Below are 24,458 nucleotides of genomic sequence, written 5' to 3' on the forward strand. Positions count from 1 at the left end.
GAAGCTTTTTACTAACTGGGAACCATTAAGCTAGTAAGATAAAAGTCAATCAAAGGGCACCTATGTCGACGAAGACTTAATTCAGGAGAATTAACTGAAGGTGGTACACAATCCATTCAGTCCTTTCTAATGAAGACTAAGCAATTCATCATAATATTCAATAAATAAAACCAGTAAGAAATGTTCTCAAGTTCTCCTTAAGAAAAGGAGAGAGAGGCAGGGAGAAGGGAATAGAAGGGTATGGATATGGGGCTGAGCAGAGAAAGGGATGAGAGAAAGGATGAGAGAGAAATTGAGAGACAAATACATGAAGAGAGAAACAAATAAATATTGAGAAAAACAGAGTCCAGGCAGTGGGGATTCAGCATACCAAAATAAAAACACTTTCTTTATACCATTTCCCCATTTTTTCCAATGGACTTGTGAACAGAAACACCTCCTACCAAGAATTGAAAATACAATTTTCATTCGCTTTTGTGCCACTGTCCTAAACAACAGAGACAAATGTCATTACAGTATTACAGAAACTTCATTCTGTGCCTGTGCTTGCAAGGCACACGATGTGCAAAACACATCCTCTATTTCTGTCCAAAGCGTCAAGTGGTAAAATTTTAGCTACTAACATTATTACTTTAAAATGTTTTAAATAAAATAAAACTGACTTCAGAAAACAAAGGAATAAAATATATGGCAAACACCACCGAGGTCAAGAAGTAGAACTTTGCCAGCCCCTCCAGAAGTCCCATCTTTGGAGAACTTGTTAGAACAAAGGGTTGGAAATCGAACTGCCTGTATGAGTCTAGCCTTTGTCGCTTGTGGGTCATGTGACCTTGTGCAAGTTACTAAACCCCACTGTGCCTCAGTTTTCTAATCTGTAAAAAGAGAGAATAATGGTTCCTGCCTCACAGAATAGTTTTGGGGATTAAATGAAGTAATCAATGTAAAGTACTTAGAATATGGACTTCCCTGGTGACACAGTGGTTAAGACTCTGTGCTCCCAATGCATGGGCCTGGGTTTGATCCCTGGTCAGGGAACTAGATCCCACATGCATGCTTCAACTAAGAGTTCATGTGCCACAACTAAGGAGCTGGTGAGCTGCAACTAAGGTGTCCGTGAGCTACAACCAAGGAGCCCACCTGCCGCAACTAAGGAGCCCACTAGCCACAACTAAGGAGCTTGCCGACCACAACTAAGACCCAGCACAACCAAATAAATAAATAAATAAATAAATAAAATATTTTCAATAAAGTACTTAGTATAGTGCCCAGAATTTAATGAAGTAATTAATCATGAGATATTAGCTGTTATTATGATAAAGCTATGTAGCCATCTTGTGGCTTTTTTATGATACTTCCAAAACTCTTTAATGCTAAAGTGAGAGTTTACAACTGTGGTATAAAATATATCCTTTCTTATTTATTAGGGCCAATGATAAATATCGAGCAGCGATTTTGCTCTCTGGGCTATGCCTCTGTAACATGTGGTTTGATAGATTGTGACTGATTTTAAATAATCTATTGGGACAAGATGCTAAGGCCTCTCACATATATGTTGCTGTTTTGTTTCACAAAACCCTGTTGGGTAGTTATTCTTATCCCTATCTTCCAGATGAGGAAACTGAATTTCTGAGGGAGTAACTTGCCTGTGGCCACGCAGCTGGAAAAGGGTCAGAACCATGTTTCAGGCCCAGGTCCATCACATTTCCAAGCCAATGGTTTTTCTAGTACACAAGATATATCACCCTAGAATGAACTTGGCATAACAGAAGCGGGGGGGGGGGGGGACATGTCGAGTGAGTAGTTTGTATTAGAGATAGGTAATTACAACCCCGTTTGTTTTTCAATATAATTTCCCCTTCCCCAATGGTGGTGAGTGTGAGGTTGTGATGGGTATTTACCCTTCGCTTTTTAGGTTATTTTATTAGCAACACACAAATTACAGTTACAGAACCCTGTACTAAGACCCAGTCACTGCTGGCTCTGTAAACTGGGTGATACCTGCAGCCCTCTCTGGGATTTGCCTCTTCTCCCCTTTCCCCAGTCTTGCCCTTGACCCGAGCACCCAAGGTCTGCTTAGGTGGTCATCATACCCATGGCTTTTATGTGAGTAATCAGGTCAAAGTTGTTATCCTCTTCCTTCAGATGGAACAGAAGTCACATGGTTTCTATTTTAATGGAAGAAGTACTTTCAAAAAGAAAGACAGCCATGGGCTTCATTGGATTGCTGGATCCCTTGTGCCACCCAAGACAATCTTTCAGCAGCAGTTTCTCCAGAGCAGTTTTGTGAAGCACCTATTTGTCAGTTGTTTCTCTGCTTCAATAAGCACAGCATCAGTAGCCCCTTTATCACAAGCCCTTATGTTGTTGATGGCTCCTCTGTGAAGTCTGTGGTCACTGAATTGGAACCAGCCTCTCAGATCTCAAGAGAATGGAATTTATAGCTGTCATCATAACAGGGTTCTCAACAGTATTTGTGGGACCTGTCACTGAAAAGTATTTCATGTTCCTTAATGGATATGTTTTAGGGCTGTGGACTGCTGGGTGTTTCTGTAGACCTTTACATCTTTCCCTTACTGCCTTGACCATCATTTCCCTCTCCACAACTAATCAACGTCCCACGTGCACCGGTGAGGCACATATGAGGTGGGTCATAATGATGTGACTCAGAACTCCCTCGGGAAAGGCTCTGCTGTTTAGTGAATGTGGCTTTCATTGACATTCATTTGGAGAAGGCTCTTAGGACCATGGTGTTTGTTCTTGCTAAGATGAAGAGCTGTAGAGGCCCATTTCCCAGCTAATTCTGAAGTTTTTAATATATTTTCACCAGATCCTCCAGTGATTTTGAAATTCTCTCTGCACAGTGAAGCATTAGAAAAAGCAAGAATGACCTTGGAATGGCGCCACAGGGGCAGAGAGATGGGTACAGGCTAAGCAAGGCCTAAGATTCCACTGAGGACTCTTGGAGCAAATTGTCATGGGAGTAGGTACCTCTAAGAGCATCTTCTGCTAGTGGAGTCATTTGTTTAATCAAGTCATAATTATTATAACAATAAGAGCTAACGTTTCCAGAACCTTCATTTTATGCCCAGTACTTTATGTGCTATGTCAGTTTAGGTCTTATGGGAAGCAGATGACAAGATGGAACTAGAAATGAGAGAAAAGCCTGTGAGATGGGCAGGAAGAGCCTCAAGCCGTGATGCTGGTCTGCATCTTTGAGGACAAGGGCAGGAGGGGAGAACAGAGGATGGGGTGAGAGCCTTGGCCTGCCATGCAGTTGTGAAAAAACCCTTGGCTGCACCGAGAGGGCGCCCCAGGGCAGAGACTGCCCCTTAGAGGAGCCCAAAGTGGGCAGACATGGCCTGGCTCTGGTGTGTCCGCCATGCTCTCAGTGGCTGGGAGCTGCCCAGGAAGAGAGTGGCCTTGGCATGAACGTGCAATGACTCTGAAGTGGCAGCAGCTGGGGGCTGTCAACTCTCCGCACAACTGGTAGCAGGCTTGCCCTCAAAGAGACAGGTCAGGGGACCTTCCGTGGCTGCCACAGACCCATTGTTTCATTCAGTTCTTGCAACAACCCTTCAATGCAAGTGTATGTGATGATGTGTCTTCTGGTTGAAGTCAATCAAACTAGAATTTCACTGGCTGGAATTCAAATAAGGGAGAACGTGAGGGTGATGAAGAAGCTGAAGTAGGAGGAAGTTAGGGATTCCAGGCAATTCTGCCTGACAATTCTGTCAAAAAGCGAATGTCCTGGATCGAGAGCTATAAATTCAGAGTCCCCAGTGCCCCTCAGCTCCTGAGTGTCTCTCCGATTGTGAACCTCTTGGTGCTTTGAATTATTACCCAAGACTTATAATATTTAAGGACACAGGTTTTTCATACAACGCCCTCCCCAAGTGCAAGCTAGCTATTTCATCTGGTGCTCAAAAAAGAAAGAGTATTTTGTCTATAATTGATTATTGTATGAAGCACTGACTTTAAAACTCAGGTCCCTTGAAAGACGAGACTGTTGTGCTATGCTAACTTTGCATGAGAGGAAACTGAGGCTTGGTGAGGTGCAGGAGCTTCCCTAAGGCGGCACAGCCAGTAAGTAGCAGAGCCGGACTCTTTGCCCCTATTTGCAGCCTCTCCTTTACACAGTCTTCCCCTGCACAGCAGCTACAATCCCTGCTCCTCCATGATGGCTGAGAAAATGCACTTTACTCAGTCGTCTGAAGGACTAGCTAAGGGGCCACTGCATTATCTGATCCTCTGCTGAGACCTGTTTTACTGAAAAGAATTACTGACCTGTGTACAAGGCAAAGTTGGTGCCAGTTCTAGGAAAAGTGCTGAGTTATGAAAATTAGAAATAAAATGAGCCTGCCTCCCATGTCTGTTATGGGATACAGATTTCATTCCTCCTACTGGTTATTTTTTGGTTTTTTTTTTTTAATTTTTATAGAAGGTGCCAGAACTCTTGAGTCCAAATAGTAGGACTGATTTACCTCCTATTTTGCATAATCAGACCTAATTAATTTAGCTTTATGCATGGGAGGAAACACTTTTTGTCTTGAATTACCTCAGTCATCATCACTTCTAAGAAGCAGCCAGCCCTGCTGCTGAATCATTTCCCCATCAATATCCCCTGGCCTGTGGCCCAGGCGATACAGCAGCCAGCCCTGCTGAAGTGTTAGTGAACTCACAGTTTAGGTGTCATTCCTTCCAGGTAACAGGCGTCTGTAGACCCAATGTGTGCTGCTGAAGGAGTGACCCTGATGTGACAGTTTCTGCCCCCGCCCCTATTCCAGCTCTCATATCCATCATGGTCATTCCCCCTTCTCGCTCTACCATTTCTGGTCCAGGCTGAAGCACAGCTCATTGCTTGTCAGACGGGGGCCAGCAAAACCTTGCTCTTGTCTGGGACACAGCACAGTGGGCATGTAGAAGACCGTAGTCCCGACATCTTTTAAATTAGATCCAGTGTTGTGCTCAGGATCACACCTACACTTTTCACCCTGATGCCAAAGCACAGAGGCAAGGGAGGCAATAGGTGAATAAAGACAAAGCACACTGGGTGGGAGGGCAGGGTCTGTGCGATCCTTCCAGGGTATGGACCGGAGCTCGCCCCCTCTGCCACCTCCTTGTCGGTGGGTGACTGAGGCACACAGGCGGATGGGGAACAAGGGACAACGGCCTGCACGGTGCTCGGCCACGCTGCTCCTGGAGCTGGGGTCAGAGGTGCAGAGGTTTGCGTAGGTTTTCGCAGAGCTGACTGACTTGCAGTGGCACCTTCGGGGCTTTTCTCTCCAACCTACCCCTCTCCACATACACACATCAATTCCTGTCCCTCTCTGTCTTCAGAGAGGCTGGGGTGCCCTGACCACACGGGTGTAAGAGAGCCTGCAAAGAATATGAAAATCCTCCTAAACAGCCCTTGCAAACAAAAGGCCCAGCCCACTGTTTTGTGATTCAGTTACACAGAGAAATTTAATTTTATTTTCTGAATATTTTCTACATCTGGAGAGAGAATTTTGGTGTTCAGTCTGGGAGGAAAGGGGTGTGACACACCTGGGACATTGTTGGAGGTGCTGTCCTTCCATTAACCTGCTGATCTGGGAGCACATGGGTCCACATCGTACCAGAGAAAGCGACCACTGTGGTGAATAAATAGCCACGTTGCAGCGTGCTCGGTGCCATGATAAGTCTTTTATGTGCCTTGCCCCATGGTGTGCTCACCAGCAGTTTCTGGGAGTAACATCTTTCATCCCATTTTCCAAATGAGGAAACTTGAAGCAGAAAAAATAACCAATTTCCTAGGTCACTCAGTGCATTGCCAGAGCTGGAATTCAAACCAGTAAACACTCCTGTGTCCACTGGTATGCGTCCTGGGTGAGTATAGCACTTACTGGGGAATTTGGTAAAGGAGACGATAAGGAGATGCTTGGGACCTAAGGGACGGCCCCAGGATGTGTGAAAATGGAATATCTGATGATTTAAAATTATGTTCAAAACACAGGGCCAAGTTCCCGCTTACTCTGTTGGGATTTATATGGAAAGAAAGCTAGAACCGGAGTCAGAAATAGGAATCTGCAGTAAGGGAGTGTGTGTCGCGAGGGCTGCCTTTTGGAACATGACCTTTCTCTCTCTGTTCCAGTCAACCTTCCTTCAACTGCAGGACTTTCTCCTTGGGACTGTTGGGCCGTGGTGAGAGAAGCAGTCCATCAAGAGTTTGTGAGCTATTGGGAGGGAGGGGGGTGACAGAGGCAGGCTCCCCTCCAGCTGCTGGAACTCTAGAAACGGGGGGGGGGGGGCAGCAAGGGGAGGAACCTCCTCATCAGCTCCTGAAAACCCCGCTGCCCATGGTCTCGGGTAGGCGTCGTGGCACCACTCCGTCAGCCCTGCTTTCTTGTTTCTTCTCTCCATTCTTTACATTCCCGACTGTAACCCAGAATGTCTTGAGAATTCTGTAGTGGATGCACATGAGTGTCTGTGAAACCCTAAAGCAACCGGCGGATGCCGACTTGCCGCGAACCTGGCATTGACGAGCAACACTGCAGTTAGGAGGCTTTGATAATGAGGAGGGAAAAGGTATTAGCGGTGAAATATGGACACGCTGACAGTCACATCCAGCGGTCCCCAAGGCAGTGACAGAGGCACTTTCAGTGTTACAGGAGCTGGTGGTGGGAGGGGCTTGTTTGCAGTTTGAGTTTTGCAGATGTGGCTCTGTTCCCATCAATACACACTCTTTAAGGCCTTTCTCCTGGGCAGAAGGTGGTCATTGGCAGTGAGATAGGAGTGAGGACATCAGCGTCCTGATTTCTGGGCAGCCTCCACAAAGGTGCCATCAGCTCTGCCCTATGGCTTTGTGCTGAACGGCATCTGCTGTCTTCCTACGTATTACGAATGCAGATGAGCAAGGGCTTGGCTTCTAATGAGATCAAACTCAGATGTAAAGGTCCATCTGAGTGTGCAGAAAATGGATAAGGTCAGCTTGGTGTTTTGGTTTCTGTAACTTAGTGACATTTTTCAGGGCTGTTTGTGGATATGGTTTGAAGGAGATGGACAATAGCTTAATAAAGCAACTTGCATAAAAGAAAATGGGTGGGGTTTTGCTCGGATCATTCCTTTATACATCACCTATTTGAGTGTTCTGGGCACTGGATGTACGGTGGTGAACCAAACAGACACAGCTCCACCTTCATGGGCATCTCATGCCCCCTCATGTATTTAAGTCCTATCCACAGACTGTCACCTCCCCCTTTTGTGTCTTCTTCAGTTCTGTCTCCCCGGAACCCTAGACTCACATCTCCAGTTTGCCCTGGAGTGGGGTTAGAAGTCATGTGGACTTCTAGTGGACGTCCTGAACTAAGAGTATCCCAAAGTAGACTAATAAACCCCAGCCTCAGTCCCAATCAGTGCCTCTTGAGCCAGCCATGACTCACACCCTTTCATTCACATTACACATCCAGTCCACAGGCAGAACCTCTTGGCTGGACCTTTGAGGTGTGTTTAGAATATGATCACTACTTAGCAACTCTACCCCACTGCCAGAGCCACTGTCACCTCCCCAGTGGATCATTGCAGTAATTTCTAACTGGTCTCCCAGAGCTTTCCCCATCTCACTCAGAATAAGAGGCAGAGTCTGGTCAGAGGCCTTCTAGCTCCCCATCCTTCCATCACTATGAAAATTGCCCTTGCTCACCCCACTCCATCCATTCCAGCCATCCTCCTGTTTCTGGAACACACCAGGCATGTTCCTGCCTTAGGAAGCCTGGAATACCCTCGCCTCCAGATACACAAATGATTTGCTGCTTCTATGCCACCAAGTCCGCTCATGCCGTCTTACTGGGGAGGACTCTGACTAATTGATGTAAAATAGCACTTGCTGGCCTGAGAATGCCCTTTTCCCTTCCCTGCTTTATTTTTCTGTCAAGTCCTTATCCCCATCTGAGTTACCACTGTTTGTTTGCTTATTCATTTATGGTCTGTCTCCCCCCACTAGAATGCGAGCTAGTAGGGCAGAGATTCTGATTGGGTTTTATTTTCACTGCTATATTCCCAACATCGTGAACAGTGTTTAGTTTAGTGCTTAGAAAGCACAGAGCAAATACTCTGTAGATACTGCAGAATAAATGAATGAATGAGTGCCTATTGGTACAGGTAGCCCATAAGCCCATCCACAAACAGATGAGCGTGACTAGGAAAGGAAGAAATTGAAGTAATAGAGGAACTGGGCACTGGGGGTGTGGAGAGACCTAGAAAGGGGTCAGGAAAGTTTCTAGAAGAGGACTTTTCAGCCATGACCTGAAGGATGGGAAAAGGCAGCCCTCCATGTATGGAAAGGGGGTTGGGAGAGGAGCACCCCAGAGAGGGGAGGAGGACGTGGGAGGGCCCTGGGCGTGAAAGGGCTCAGCAAGTTGGAGAAACCGCAGGGTGAGCAAGAAGGTGGCTGAGATTGGAGATGTCAGGCCAGCTGTAGCTACATTGTGAAGGCCTGATAAAGAGAGTAAAAGGCCAAGCCAGTGAAGGGCAACTGAAATAAAGTCTTAAAGTGAATCTATGGTGATAGAAACCAGAACAACTGTGGTTACAGAGGGTAGGGATTGGCTGGAAGGGAGCAGGAGGGAACTTTCAGGATGAGAGAGTGTCGTTTATCTTGTTTTGGGTTGTGGCTACATGGGTATATACATTTTTTAAATTGTACTCTTAAGATCTGGGCATTTTACTGAATGCAGGTTTTACTTCAGTAAAAATAACACATCATCAAGAGAAGAAAAACTACGAAAGAACTACAATAGATTTGTGATATTCATATACACATAATGAGATGTGTGAGTCCTTAGCCTGCATCAAGGCCACTTCTTTGGCTGCTTGTTGTCCAAGTGTGACTTTTCAGCTTGGAAGAGGTCCTGTGTGCCCTCAAATGAGATTTCTCAGGAAGAAAGCAGGTCCAGAATGACTGAGGGTGAGTAGGGAAGAGGGTTCTGTATGGTTTGGTGTCACCTTGTGGGATGGCTCTCAGAAGGGAGGTGACCAGGAGGTGAAGGAGATCAGCCCCTTTGCCCCTCACCCCTGCGGACATAGGGACCCTTAAACAGGAGGACATGCCTGGGGGTCTGAGTGAGATGGACTTGGCTGTGCTTTTCTCAATGGCTGGAGCTGAAATGGAAGGTTAAATCCATCTTGTACATGTGTTTATACATATCTGCTGCTTGGGATTTTTCAGCAGATGGAGGCTGTGGTCTCAGGCCTGGCAGCACGTGAAGGCATCTGTTTCCACTAGCTTGGAGCAACTTTCAGCCTCTGGAAACAGGACACTTGGTAGCTGTGAAACTGTCTGTGTCTGTGTTGGTTAGAGCGCACCTCCTTGGACACATCTTTGGGAGTCAGCTTGGCCGCCTGCCCAGAGAGCGTGGAGGACACTGGATGGAGACAGAAGCCTCGAGGTGTGGAAGCAGGAAGCAGAAGCCTCAAGAGGCTCTTGAGAATGTCTGAAAATAGATGTACAATCACTCAGGGGCTATTGGTGCCCAAACTGCTCCCAAACTAAGGTCATATGGCAGCTGGTTGCCTGTCATTCATTCATTCATTCATAGCTCACTCCTCGAGGGGCAGGTATACTAGTTACCATTTTACTGATATCAATGCTTTCTCTCTTTATCCATATATTCAGCCTCAAAGAGAGCTGTGTAAATTGTTTTCATTCACCCAACTTTATAACTAAAGCCTCTCCCATTGGTTTATTTCCAACTCGTTAAGATTCAGAGTTGCTCAAAATTTCTCTTAAACAGATGCTTTGTTTGTTTTTAGCCAACTTACAGTTCTTTTTCTCTCATTTAACAAGAGGAAGGCATTCATTAGGGCGAGTGGAGGAGTGAGGGATGCAGCATCTGACGTCCCCTGCCTGGCCTCTCTTTCGTCCCTCGGCCATCTCCTCTTCATCCACACGAAGGCCAACTGTCCTGACACTCGGGCCAGACACTCCTCATGGGACTAGGCTTCTCTGTGTGGGTTCTCATTGCTTTGTTCCCTAAGGGGATGGCAGAGACTCTTTTCTGCCCTTGTTTCACCTTTTTCCTCTGAAACCAGGATTCAGCTTGACCTGCACACCATGACCGGAGTCTCTTGGATACATGACCATCAGCAACAGCTTGAGAGAAAAACTTCTTCAGAAAGAAATGTCTTCAACTGCCATGATCCATTCCAACAGCTTGAGCAGAAAATTAAACCAGGTTCATGCCAAGATGCTGTGCATATTGGTTGTGCACCCAACATACATTCTTGAGCATTTTGTTTCAAACACATATTACAGTTAATATGTACCAGGCACATATCTATACACTTTAAAAATGCTAACATATTTAATTCTCCCAACAACCCATCACACAGATGGGGAAATAGAGGCACCTATAGGTTAAATAATTTATTCAAGACACATGCTGGCAAGTGGCAGGGCTGGATTTAAACTCAGGCAGTCTTGCTCCAAAGTCCGGGCTCTGAACCACTAGGCTGTGCCCCCTCTCCTCTGGTCCATTCAGTCAGAGTCTCAGCTCTGTGCCAGTGGCCACCCTTCCCTCATGATTTAGGTAAATCCTGATCCATTCTAGAAGTCTGGCCATCGGGCTCCATTTGCCAGCAATTGGTTTAAGATGAACATGCAATTGATTCTGGCCATAAAGCATGAGGATATACTTTCTTGGGAAAGAGAGGGCTCTGAGAATACTTGAAAAGTAACATACTAGGACTCTTTGTTTAAGCTATTTTATATAGGTTTTCAGTTACTTGTAGCTGAAACTGTCCTAGGTAATTTAGAGGCAAAATAAGGTTTTTTTTTCTTTTTTCTAGCAAGAATATTGATATAGAACTATGGTTGAGTAATTGTTGGATTATATTTTCAAAACAGCATCTTATCAACTTTCAGATCAAAGGTTGAAACTTCAAGGAAAAAAACAATGCTTGTGATATGTACAAATGACAGTATTTGGGGCTTGCCTCTAAGACCTAAAGATAAAAATGTAAGATGCTGTGTAGATCTGATTTGGTATAAACCTTTTAACTATTTACATGTTTACTCTCATATTCTGTTGCAGATCATCCAGATGAGAATTTTTTTGAGAATTTGGTCCATTGTATCTATCCAGGTGTCAGATTCCAACAAAATACTGCTCATAGAAAATCTTCCTGGATTGCTTGTTTACACAATTCTTTATGAGATTTTTATGTTTTCCAGGAATCAGAATCCTCTAATTATATGTATGCATACATATATAGTTGAGGCCAAGGTGGATAAATCTGTGACCCAGACAATAAGGGGTCCAGTTCCTGGGTCTGTAGGTATCTGTAGGATCACAGGATCTATAGAAAAATAACATGGGGTCTACTAGATTGTGGAAGTGGGAAGATTAGTGAACCTGCTCCAGGGAGGATGAGCCATGAAGCCAGGAAAGCATGGGAGACCAGTGAGCACAAAGCTGAATTGGGCTGAGAACTCTTGAGCCTGCTGCTCACGCACCCCACACGTGGCTCTTACCCCCCAAAAGCTGTGCGTCCCACAGTGCCTGAGGGTGTATGCCCTGTGGTGGCCACAGGGGAAGAAAGCTTGTAGCAATGGCTGCAACCCACAGAGGGGCCATCTTCTGAAAGGCAAAGTTCTTCATTGAGGACCATTTGGGAAGTTGCAACAGAAAGTTTCCCAGAAGGCTCATGACAAGGATTCCACCAGAGGAAGCTGTAGTTTGTGGGGAGCCTGTGAGGTCATATCTGCCTCTGGGGTCACCTCAGAAGCAGACAGAAAATAGCCTCATAATAGAACAACTGGGAACCAAGAAGAAAGAGCAGATGGAAGCAGAAGATACACAGTCAGCTGGCTTGGAATGAAGCTTTGCAAATAAACGCCTCTGAAAGAACTCAGTGGGAGAAATGTATCCAAAGTTTTCGCAGGGAGTAGTGGAAGATTCAAGATGGTGGAGGAGTAGGTGGATGTGGAGTTCATCTCTCACCACAGATGCATCAGGAATACATCTATAGATGCAACAATTCTCACAGAACACCAGCTGAAAACTAGCAGAAGATCTTGGACACCGGAAAGGACTATAAAGATCCCTGCATAACTGGGTAGGATGGAAAAAAAGAAGGAAGAAGGAGGAGGAGAGGAAGTGGGACGGGACCTGCACCCCAGGGTGGGGGAGCTGAAACAGAGGAGAGATTCCCGAATTCGGGGAAACCCCCTATCCACTGGGGAAACCCCCTCTCCGATGGGGAAATCGATTGGGAAAGAAGGGAAACATTTGAGGCTGTCAGAAGATGCTGAAGCAGCCGATCTGTGGCAGACGGGACAGAGTGAGAAATACACAGTCTGTACCCGGGCCCTACGTGTCCCGACTGGGACGTGTACTCACAGGTGTGCAAGCGGGCTGAGAGCTGGTGCATGGGGACTGGAGAACAGGCCCAGAGTGAGAACTGCTGTTGGCTATGGGGAGACAAACTGAGGGGATGGGAGGGAGGAAAGCCAAAACAGGGAATGCCTATGGAGGAAGACAGGACTGCCATGGAAGCAGGGCGCTACTGCTGAGTCACATGCAGGGGGAGGAACCACTATTGTAGCCTCTCTCTCCCCACAAGCAGGCACCTGCCAATGACAATAAAAGAAGCCTGCTCAGGGCTGGCTCTTGCACGTTGGCTGCCGAGCAATAAAACAAAATCTCCCTCAGAGCTGGCCCTCAAGTGTCGGCTGCAGGGCGATTAAAAGAATAAGCCCTCTCAGGGCTGGCCCTTGCACGCCTGCTGCTGAGTGCCAGAAAAACCCCAGCCAGGACTGGCCCTCATGGGCCTTATGCCGGGCACCAGAAAAGGCCTCACTTGGGCCACATCTCTTGCACCCATGGCCACCGGCTTCCCTGCACATTTGGCACTGCCCGGGCTCCCGCGATCCAAGCACTCATACAACCTCTGCGCCTTGTCCTCACAGGGGCAGACCCAAGAGCTCCAAGGCAGCCTCTGGACCAGACTCCTGTGGGTGGACCACATGCAGAGGTGGGGATAAACCAAAGCTGAACCACAGGGATGGGGTGACTAAGGAAGAGGATTGAAAATCTTTTTATCAGCTGTACAACCTGCAGGTTAAATCCCCACGATCAGCTAGGTAGACCCTGCATCTATGGAATATCTGAGTAGACAATGCGTGTTCCCACGAAAGAAAACCGTCTAGCTCTGGCAGCTGTGGACTTTGGGGGCAGCATACACAGAAACTGGGCCAGATCAGAGTCTGAGGGGTCCCCAGAGGTACCACAGCAGGTCCAGAGACCAGCTCAGAGGCAGGACAGCCTCTTGGGGAGATGGAGGTGGGCTGTGCCTCACAGTGTGTGCAAGGACACTTACTGTGGAGACCCCAGGGAAAAATAATTATTACTATTAATTTTATTATATTTTGATTCATTCCATTGTTGGGTCAGGCTTTTTTTTTTTTTGGTTTCTTTTTCTATCTTTTTTGCTTGTTGTTGTTTTAGTTCTTTTATTTTTTTTAGTCTTTTGGGATCTCCATGTTTTATAACATAATTTTTGTTTTTTACTTTTATTTTTTTATGCAGTTCTATTTTAACTTTGCTTTTCTGTTGTTCTGTGTTATTTTCCCTAATTAAAGACTATTACAAGAGATAAGGAAGGACACTATATTATGATCAAGGGATCCATCCAAGAAGAAGATATAACAATTGTAAATATCTATGCATTCAACATAGGAGCACCTCAATACATAAGGCAAGTACTACCAGCCATAAAAGGGGAAATCGACAGTAACATAATAATATTAGGTGATTTTAACACCCCACTTACACCAATGGACAGATCATCCAAACAGAAAATAAATAAGGAAACACAAGCTTTAAATGACACATTAGACCAGATGGACTTAATTGTTATTTGTAGGACATTCCATCCAAAAACAACAGAATGCACTTTCTTCTCAAGTGCACATGGAACATTCTCCAGGATAGATCACATCTTGAGTCACAAACCAAGCCTCGGTAAATTTAAGGAAGTTGAAATCATATCAAGCATCTTTTCTGACCACAATCCTATGACACTAGATATCAATTTCAGGGGAAAAAAAACTGTAAAAATTACAAACACATGGAGGCTAAATAATATGCTATTAAACAACCAAGAGATCACTGAAGAAATCAAAGAGGAAATCAAAAAATACCTAGAAACACATGACAATGAAAACACGATGACCCAAAACTTATGAGATGCAGCAAAAGCAATTCTAAGAGGGAAGTTTATAGCAATACAAACCTACCTCAAGAAACAATAAAAATCTTGAATAAACAACCCCACAAACCCCACAAAGTTAGCAGAAGGAAAGAAATCATAAAGATCAGATCAGAAATAAGTGAAAAAGAAATGAAAACAATAGCAAAGATCAATAAAACTAAAAGCTGGTTCTTTGAGAAGATAAACAAAACTGAAAAACCATTAGCCAGACTCATCAAGAAAAAAAGGGAGAAGACTCAAATCAACAGAATTAGAAATGAAAAAGGAGAAGTAACAACTGACAATGCAGAAATACAAAGGATCATGAGAGACTACTATAAGCAACTATATGCCAATAAAATGGACAACCTGGAAGAAATGGACAAATTCTTAGAAAAGCACAACCTTCCAAGACTGAACCAGGAAGAAATAGAAAACATGAACAGACCAATCACAAGCACTGAAATTGAAACTGTGATTAAAAATCTTCCAACAAACAAAAGCCCAGGGCCAGATGGCTTCACAGGCGAATTCTATCAAACATTTAGAGAAGAGCTAACACCTATCCTTCTCAAACTCTCCCAATATACAGCAGAGGAAGGAACACTCCCAAACTCATTCTACGAGGCCACCATCACCCTGATACCAAAACCAGACAAAGATGTCACAAAGAAAGAAAACTACAGGCCAATATCACTGATGAACATAGATGCAAATTCCTCAACAAAATCCTAGCAAACAGAATCCAACAGCACATTAAAAGGATCATGCACAATGATCAAGTGGGGTTTATCCCAGGAATGCAAGGATTCTTCAATATATGCAAATCAATCAATGTGTTACACCATATTAACAAACTGAAGGATAAAATCCATATGATAGGGCTTCCCTGGTAGTGCAGTGGTTTAGAATCCGCCTGCCAATGCAGGGGACTTGGGTTCGAGCCCTGGTCCAGGAAGATCTCACATAGCTCAGAGCGCACAACTACTGACCCCACGTGCCACAACTACTGAAACCCATGTGCCTAGAGCTTGTGCTCTGCAACACGAGAAGCCACCACAATGAGAATCCCACACACCACAACAAAGAGTAGCCCTCGCTCGCTGCAACTAGAGAAAGCCCGCATGCAGCAACAAAGACACAACACAGCCAAAAATAAATAAAAATAAAAATAAATAAATTTAAAAAAACCATATGATAATCTCAGTAGATGCAGAAAAAGCTTTGGACAAAATTCAACATCCATTTATGATAAAAACTCTCCAGAGAGTGGGCATAGATGGAACCTACCTCAACATAATAACATAATAAAAGCCATATATGACAAAGCCACAGCCAACATCATTCTCAATGGTGAAAAACTGAAAGTATTTCCTGTAAGATCAGGAACAAGACAAGGGTGCCCATTCTCACCACTGTTATTCAACATAGTTTGGGAAGTTCTAGCCATGGCAATCAGAGAAGAAAAAATAAAAGGAATCCAAATTGGAAAAGAAGAAGTAAAACTGTCTCCTTTTACAGATGACATGATACTATACATAGAAAATCCTAAAGATGCCACCAGAAAACTACTAGAGCTAATCAATGAATTTGGTAAAGTAGCAGGATACAAAATTAATGCACAGAAATCTCTTGCATTCCTATACACTAACAACGAAAACTCAAAAGAGAAATTAAGGAAATACTCCCTTTTACCAGTGCAACAAAAAGAATAAAATACCTAGGAATAAACCTACCTTAGGAGGCAAAAACCTCTATGCAGTAAACTATAAGACACGGATGAAAGAAATCAAAGACAATACAAACAGATTTAAAGATATACCATGTTCCTGGATTGGAAGAATCAACATTGTGAAAATGACTATACTACCCAAAGCAATCTACAGATTCAATGCAATCCCTATCAGATTACCAATGGCATTTTTCACAGAACTAGAACAAAAAATTTCACAATTTGTATGGAAACACAAAAGACCCCGAATAGACAAACCAATATGGAGAAAGAAAAATGGAGCTGGAGGAATCAGGCTCCCAGACTTCAGACTATACTACAAGGCTACAGTAATCAAGACAGTATGGTATTGGCACCAAAACAGAAATGTAGATCAATGGAACAGGATAGAAAGCCCAGAGATCAACCCACGCACATATGGTCACCTTATCTTTGACAAAGGAGGCAAGAATATACAATGGAGAAAAGACAGCCTCTTCAATAAGTGGTGCTGGGAAAACTGGACAGCTACCTGTAAAAGAAAGAAATTAGAACACTTCCTGAGCAACAGCCAGATCTACCCACCACCAGTCCCTCCCATCAGGAAACTTGCACAATCCTCTTTGATAGCCTCATCCACCAGAGGGCAGACAGCAGAAGCAAGAAGAACTATAGTCCTGCAGCCTGTGGAACAAAAACCACATTCACAGAAAGATAGACAAGATGAAAAGGCAGAGGGCTATGTACCAGATGAAGGAACAAGATAATACCCCAGAAAAACAATTAAATGAAGTGGAGACAGGCAACCTTCCAGAAAAAGAATTCAGAATAATGATAGTGAAGATGATCCAGAACCTCGGAAAAAGAATGGAGGCAAAGATCGAGAAGATGCAAGAAATGTTTAACAAAGACCTAGAAGAAATAAAGAACAAACAGAGATGAACAATACAATAACTGAAATGAAAACTACACTAGAAGGAATCAATAGCAGAATAACTGAGACAGAAGAACAGATAAGTGACCTGGAAGACAGAAAGGTGGAATTCACTGCTGCAGAACAGAATAAAGAAAAAAGAATGAAAAGAAATGAAGACAGCCTAAGAGAACTCTGGGACAACATTAAACGCAACAACATTCCCATTATAGGGGTACCAGAAGGAGAAGAGAGAAAGAAAGGACCAGAGAAAATATTTGAAGAGATTATAATCAAAAACTTCCCTAACACGGGAAAGGAAATAATAGCCACCCAATTCCATGAAGTGCAGAGAGTCCCATACAGGGTAAACCCAAGGAGAAACATGCTGAAACACATAGTAATCAAATTGGCAAAAATTAAAGACAAATTATTGAAAGCAGCAAGGGAAAAATGACAAAAAACATACAAGGAAATTCCCATAACAGTTGATTTCTCAGCAGAAACTCTACAAGCCAGAGGGAGTGACATGATATACTTAAAGTGATGAAAGGGTAGTACCTACAACCAAGATTACTCTACCCAGCAAGGATCTCATTCAGATTCGATGGAGAAATCAAAAGCCTTCCAGACAAGCAAAAGCTAAGAGAATTCAGCACCACAAAACCAGCTCTATGGTTCCTTTAGCATAAACAAATGCTAAAGGAACTTCTCTAAGTGGGAAACACGAGAAGAAAAGGACCTACAAAAACAAACCAAAAACAATTAAGAAAATGGTCATAGGAACATACATATCGATAATTACCTTCAACGTGAATGGATTAAATGCTCCAACCAAAAGACACAGGCTTGCTGAATGGATACAAAAACAAGACCCATATATATGCTGTCTCCAAGAAACCCACTTCAGACCTAGGGACACATACAGACTGAAAGTGAGGGAATGGAAAAAGGTATTCCATGCAAATGGAAATCCAAAGAAAGCTGGAGTAGCAATACTCATATCAGATAAAATAGACTTTAAAATAAAGAATGTTACAAAAGACAAGGAACGACACTACATAATGATCAAGGGATCAATCCAAGAAGAAGACATAACAATTATAAATATGTATGCACCCAAGACAGGAGCACTTCAATACATAAGGCAACTGCTAACAGCTATAAAACAGGAAATCGACAGTAACACCATAATCGTGGGGGACTTTAACACCTCACTTACACCAATGGACATATCATCCAAAATGAAAACAAATAAGGAAACAGAAGCTTTAAGTGACACAATAGACCAGATAGATTTAATTGATATTTATAGGACATTCCATCCAAAAACAGCAGATTACACTTTCTTCTCAAGTGCGCATGGAACATTCTCCAGGATAGATCACATCTTGGGTCACAAATCAAGCCTCAGTAAATTTAAGAAAATTGAAATCATATCAAGCATCTTTTCTGACCACAACGCTATGAGATTAGAAATGAATTACAGGGAAAAAAAAGTAAAAAAGACAAACACATGGAGGCTAAACAATATGTTACTAAATGACCAAGAGATCACTGAAGAAATCAAAGAGGAAATCAAAAAATACCTAGAGACAAATGAGAATGAAAACACGATGATCCAAAACCTATGGGATGCAGCAAAAGCAGTTCTAAGAGGGAAGTTTATAGCTATACAAGCCTACCTCAAGAAACAAGAAAAATCTCAAATAAACAATCTAACCTCACACCTAAAGGAACTAGAGAAAGAGGAACAAACAAAACCTAAAGTTAGCAGAAGGAAAGAAAGCAGAAAGAATAGAGCAGAAATAAATGAAATAGAAACAAAGAAAACAATAGCAAAGATCAATAAAACTAAAAGCTGGTTCTTTGAGAAGATAAACAAAATTGATAAACCATTAGCCAGATTCATCAAGAAAAAGAGGGAGAGGACTCAAATCAATAAAATTAGAAATGAAAAAGGAGAAGTTACAACAGACACTGCAAAAATACAAAGCATCCTAAGAGACTACTACAAGCAACTTTATGCCAATAAAATGGGCAACCTGGAAGAAATGGACACATTCTTAGGAAGGTATAATCTTCCAAGATTGAACCAGGAAGACATAGAAAATATGAACAGACCAATCACAAGTAATGAAATTGAAACTGTGATTAAAAATCTTCCAACAAACAAAAGTCCAGGACCAGATGGCTTCACAGGTGAATTCTATCAAACATTTAGAGAAGAGCTAACACCCATCCTTCTCAAACTCTTCCAAAAAATTGCAGAGGAAGGAAAACTCCCAAACTCATTCTATGAGGCCACCAACACCCTGATGCCAAAACCAGACAAAGGTACTACAAAAAAAGAAAATTACAGCCCAATATCACTGATGAATATAGATGCAAAAATCCTCAACAAAATACTAGTAAACAGAATCCAACAACACATTAAAAGGATCATACACCCTGATCAAGTGGGATTTTTCCCAGGGATGCAAGGATTCTTCAATATACAGAAATCAATCAATGTGATACACCATATTAACAAATTGAAGAATAAAAACCATATGATCATCTCAATAGATGCAGAAAAAGCTTTTGACAAAATTCAACACCCATTTATGATAAAAACTCTCCAGAATACGGGCATAGAGGGAACCTACCTCAACATAATAAAGGCCATATACAACAAACCCACAGCAAACATCATTCTCAATGGTGAAAAACTGAAAGCATTTCCTCTAAGATCAGGAACGAGACAAGGATGTCCACTCTCACCACTGTTATTCAACATAGTTTTGGAAGTCCTAGCCACTGCAATCAGAGAAGAAAAAGACATAAAAGGAATACAAATTGGAAACGAAGAAGTAAAACTATCACTGTTTGCAGATGACATGATACTATACATAGAGAATCCTAAAAATGTCACCAGAAAACTACTAGAGCTAATCAATGAATTTGGTAAAGTAGCAGGATACAAAATTAATGCACAGAAATCGCTTGCATTTCTATACACTAATGATGAAAAATCTGAAAGAGAAATTAAGGAAACACTCCCATTTACCATTGCAACAAAAAGAATAAAATACCTAGGAACAAACCTACCTAGGGAGACAAAAGACCTTTATGCAGAAAACTATAAAACACTGATGAAAGAAATTAAAGATGATACCGACAGTTGGAGAGATATACCATGTTCTTGGATTGGAAGAATCAGTATTGTGAAAATGCCTATACTACCCAAAGCAATCTACAGATTCAATGCAATCCCTATCAAATTACCAATGGCATTTTTTATGGAACGAGAACAAAATATCTTAAAATTTGTATGGAGACACAAAAGACCCCGAATAGCCAAAGCAGTCTTGAGGGGAAAAAACGGAGCTGGAGGAATCAGACTCCCTGACTTCAGACTATACTATAAAGCTACAGTAATCAAGACAATATGGTACTGGCACAAAAACAGAAACATAGATCAATGGAACAAGATAGAAAGCCCTGTGATAAACCCTCATCTATGGTCAACTAATCAATGACAAAGGAGGCAAGGATATACAATGGAGAAAAGACAGTCTCTTCAATAAGTGGTGCTGGGGAAACTGGACAGCTACATGTAAAAGAATGAAATTTGAACACTCCCTAACAGCATACACAAAAATAAACTCAAAATGGATTAGAGACCTAAATGTAAGACCGGACACTATAAAACTCTTAGAGGAAAACATAGGAAGAACACTCTTTGATATAAATCACGGCAAGATCTTTCTTGATCCACCTCCTAGAGTAATGGAAATAAAAACAAAAATAAACAAATGGGACCTAATGAAACTTCAAAGCTTTTGCACAGCAAAGGAAATCATAAAGAAGATGAAAAGACAACCCTCAGGATGGGAGAAAATATTTGCAAATGAATCAATGGAGAAAGGATTAATGTCCAAAATATATAAACAGCTCATGCAGCTCAATATGAAAAAAACAAACAACCCAATCCAAAACTGGGCAGACCTAAATAGACATTTCTCCAAAGAAGACATACAGATGGCCAAGAAGCACATGGAAACCTGCTCAACATCACTAAGTATTAGAGAAATGCATATCAAAACTACAATGAGGTATCACCTCACACCAGTTAGAATGGGCATCGTCAGAAAATCTACAAACAACAAATGCTGGAGAGGGTGTGGAGAAAAGGGAACCCTCTTGCACTGTTGGTGGGAATGTAAATTGATACAGCCACTATGGAGAACATTATGGAGGTTCCTTAATAAACTAAAAATAGAATTACCATATGATCAAGCAATCCCACTACTGGGCATATACCCAGAGAAAACCATAATTCAAAAAGACACATGCACACCAATTTTCATTGCAGCACTATTTACAATAACCCGGTCATGGAAGCAACCTAAATGCCTATCGATAGATGAATGGATAAAGAAGATGTGGTACGTATATACTATGGAATATTACTCAGCCATAAAAAAGCACGAAATTGGGTCATTTGTAGAGACGTGGATGGATCTAGAGATTTTCATACAGAGTGAAGTAAGTCAGAAAGAGAAAAACAAATATCATATATTAACGCATATATGTGGAACCTAGAAAAATGGTACAGATGAACTGGTTTGCAGGGCAGAAATTGAGACACAGATGTAGAGAACAAACGTATGGACACCAAGGGGGGAAAGTGGCGGAGGGGTGGGTGTGGGGGTCTGATGAATTGGGCGATTGGGATTGACATGTATACACTGATGTGTATAAAATTGGTGACTAATAAGAGCCTGCTGTATAAAAAAAAATGAAATAAAATTCAAAAATTAAGAGAAAAAAAAGAACACTTCCTAACACCATACACAGAAATAAACTCAAAATGGATTAAAGACCTAAATGTAAGGCCACACACTATAAAACTCTTAGAGGAAAACTTAGGCAGAACACTCTAAGACAAAAATCACAGCAAGATATTTTTTGACCCACTTCCTAGAGTAATGGAAATAAAATAAAAAATAAACAAGTGGGACCTAATGAAACTTAAAAGCTTTTGCACAGCAAAGGAAACCATAAACAAGACAAAAAGACAACCCACAGAATGGGAGAAAATATTTGCAAATGAAGCAACTGACAAAGGATTAATCTCCAAAATATACAAGCAGCACATGCAGCTCAATATGAAAAAAACAAAGAACCCAATCCAGAAATGGGCAAAAGATCTAAATAGACATGTCTCCAAAGAAGACATACAGGTTGTCAACAAACACATGAAAAGATGCTCAACATCACTAATCATTAGAGAAATGCAAATCAAAACCACAATGAGGTATCACCTCACACCAGTCAAAATGGCCATCATCAAAAAAATCTACAAACAATAAATGCTGGAGAGGGTGTGGAGAAAAGGGAACCCTCTTGCACTGTTGGTGGGAATGTAAATTGATACAGCCACTTTGGAGAACAGTATGGAGGTTCCTTAAAAAAGTAAAAATAGAAATACCAAATGACCCAGCAATCCCACTACTGGGCATATACCCTGAGAAAAACATAATTCAAAAAGAGACATGTACCCCAGTGTTCACTGCAGCACTGTTTACAATAGCCAGGACATGGAAGCAACCTAAATGTTCATTGGCAGATGAGTGGATAAAGAAGATGTGGCACATATATACAACGGAATATTACTCAGCCATAAAAAGGAATGAAATTGAGTTATTTGTAATGAGGTGGATGGACCTAGAGTCTGTCATACAGAGTGAAGTAAGTCAGAAGTAGAAAAACAAACACATATATATGTATATATATAAGCAAATACATATATATGTATATACAAATACATATATATTCCTAACTCACATATATGGAGTCTAAGAAAATGGTACTGATGAACCTAGTGGCAGGGTAGGAATAAAGATGCAGACGTAGAGAATGGACTTGAGGACATGGTGGGGAAGGGGAAGCTGGGACGAAGTGAGAGAGTAGCACTGACATATATACACTACCAAATATAAAATGGACGGCTAGTGGGAAGCTGCTGCATAGCACAGGGAGATCAGCTTGATGCTTTGTGACCACCTAGAGGGGTGGGATAGGGAGGGTGGGAGGGAGGCTCAAGAGAGAGGGCCTATGGGGATATATGTATACATAGAGTTGATTCACTTCGTTTTACAGCAGACACTAACACAATATTGTAAAGCAATTATACTCCAATAGATATTAAAAAAGAAGTTTTCGCAGGGTTAAGAAGCTATGAATTTAGGTAAAATCTGCTGGTGAGGTAGAAACAGAGGAATATTTTATTTGACTTTGTTGCCCCGATGTTTGCTTTTCTTTCATCAACATATTCAGAAAGGGTTTATTGGTTGCCAGCTTTGAGCTAATAATGACTCAACAGGCATGGTCCCTGCCCTCATGGAGCAAATACTAACAAACAAAACTTTTAAGTATATCTTTGGCTAAGTGCCTCAAAAGAAAGAAACAAACACTATGATATGTCGGCCAGAGTGGTGGCAGAAACAAACCTAATTCAAATAGGGGGACTCTCTGAGCAGGTGACCTACAGTTGAGATCTGAAGGATGAGAAAGACAGTCATATAACATGTGAGGCAAGAGCACTGTCAACCAGTGAGAAGGCCCCAAGATGGGAAAGATCTTACTATGTTTGAAGGAAAGAGACCAACATGGCTGGAGCACAGTTAGTCGGAGAAGTGGAAATAGATGATGTTGGAAAGATCATCAGGAGGTAGGTCATGCAAGGTGTGGCCAGCTGTCATGGGACTTTAATCTGTAAGGGAGGTGGAGTCTGGATTTTATTCTGTACATAGTGACAAAGTCGTGGCTATTGTGAAGGAAATGGACTAAAACGAGGCCACAGAGGAGGCAGAAAGAGAAGTAAGGAGATTGATGTGTGGTCCAGGCAAGAAATGGCCTTGAGTTAGGGTAGCTGTTGTGTTATATTTGTTTGATTTTAATGGGTTTCTCAACCTGGCTTGTGTAATCCTACCAGCATGGAGGACATGCATCAAAGGAGGATTTGATTTGGGAATTTACTGCCGAAAGAGCAGTGAGTCACTAGGGTACTGGCAGGAATGCCCCAGGGATATGGAATGGATTATCTGTCCCGAAATGGTGGGTTGTGGCCATATTGTCCCCCTCAACTTTGTATACATTTGGAACATAATTGGTATTTAATACACTTTACCTGAATTGAATAAAACTGAATTGAGTAATGAAGTGGCTTTGTGTGTGTGTGCGTGGTACGCACATGTGTATAAACTAAGTCTTTCACCACGACTAGGGTGAAAGCTCTAAAGTGAGGAGATAATCTGGATTATTTAGTCAGACAGAACTGGCTGATAACTAAATGGAAAAATGTGATTTTTCCAGCTCTGTGAACACACCACCTGACTTCCTCCTCTGACATGCCTGCTTGTTGCTGCCTACACTCCTGCTATTAGAAGTTAATTCCTCTGATGTGAGGCTATATCCCTTACTGAAACACAAGTATCCTGAGATAACATATAAGCCTTATCAATCATCTTTGCGATAATGAATCTATCATATATTTTCTTGAAGGAAAGCACATTTTATGAAGGTTGAAAAAAGTATGAAGGCATCAAAGCTCATTGTGGA

General features: G+C 42.3%; 1 protein-coding gene across 1 annotated transcript in view; it reads left to right on the forward strand.

The window, feature by feature from the left end:
• The window catches only part of NEK11 (NIMA related kinase 11), a 276,492-nt gene that overhangs the window by 174,399 nt on the left and 77,635 nt on the right, over positions 1–24,458 (forward strand).

Source organism: Balaenoptera musculus, chromosome 4, assembly GCF_009873245.2.
Source record: "Balaenoptera musculus isolate JJ_BM4_2016_0621 chromosome 4, mBalMus1.pri.v3, whole genome shotgun sequence".
NCBI lineage: Eukaryota > Metazoa > Chordata > Mammalia > Artiodactyla > Balaenopteridae > Balaenoptera > Balaenoptera musculus.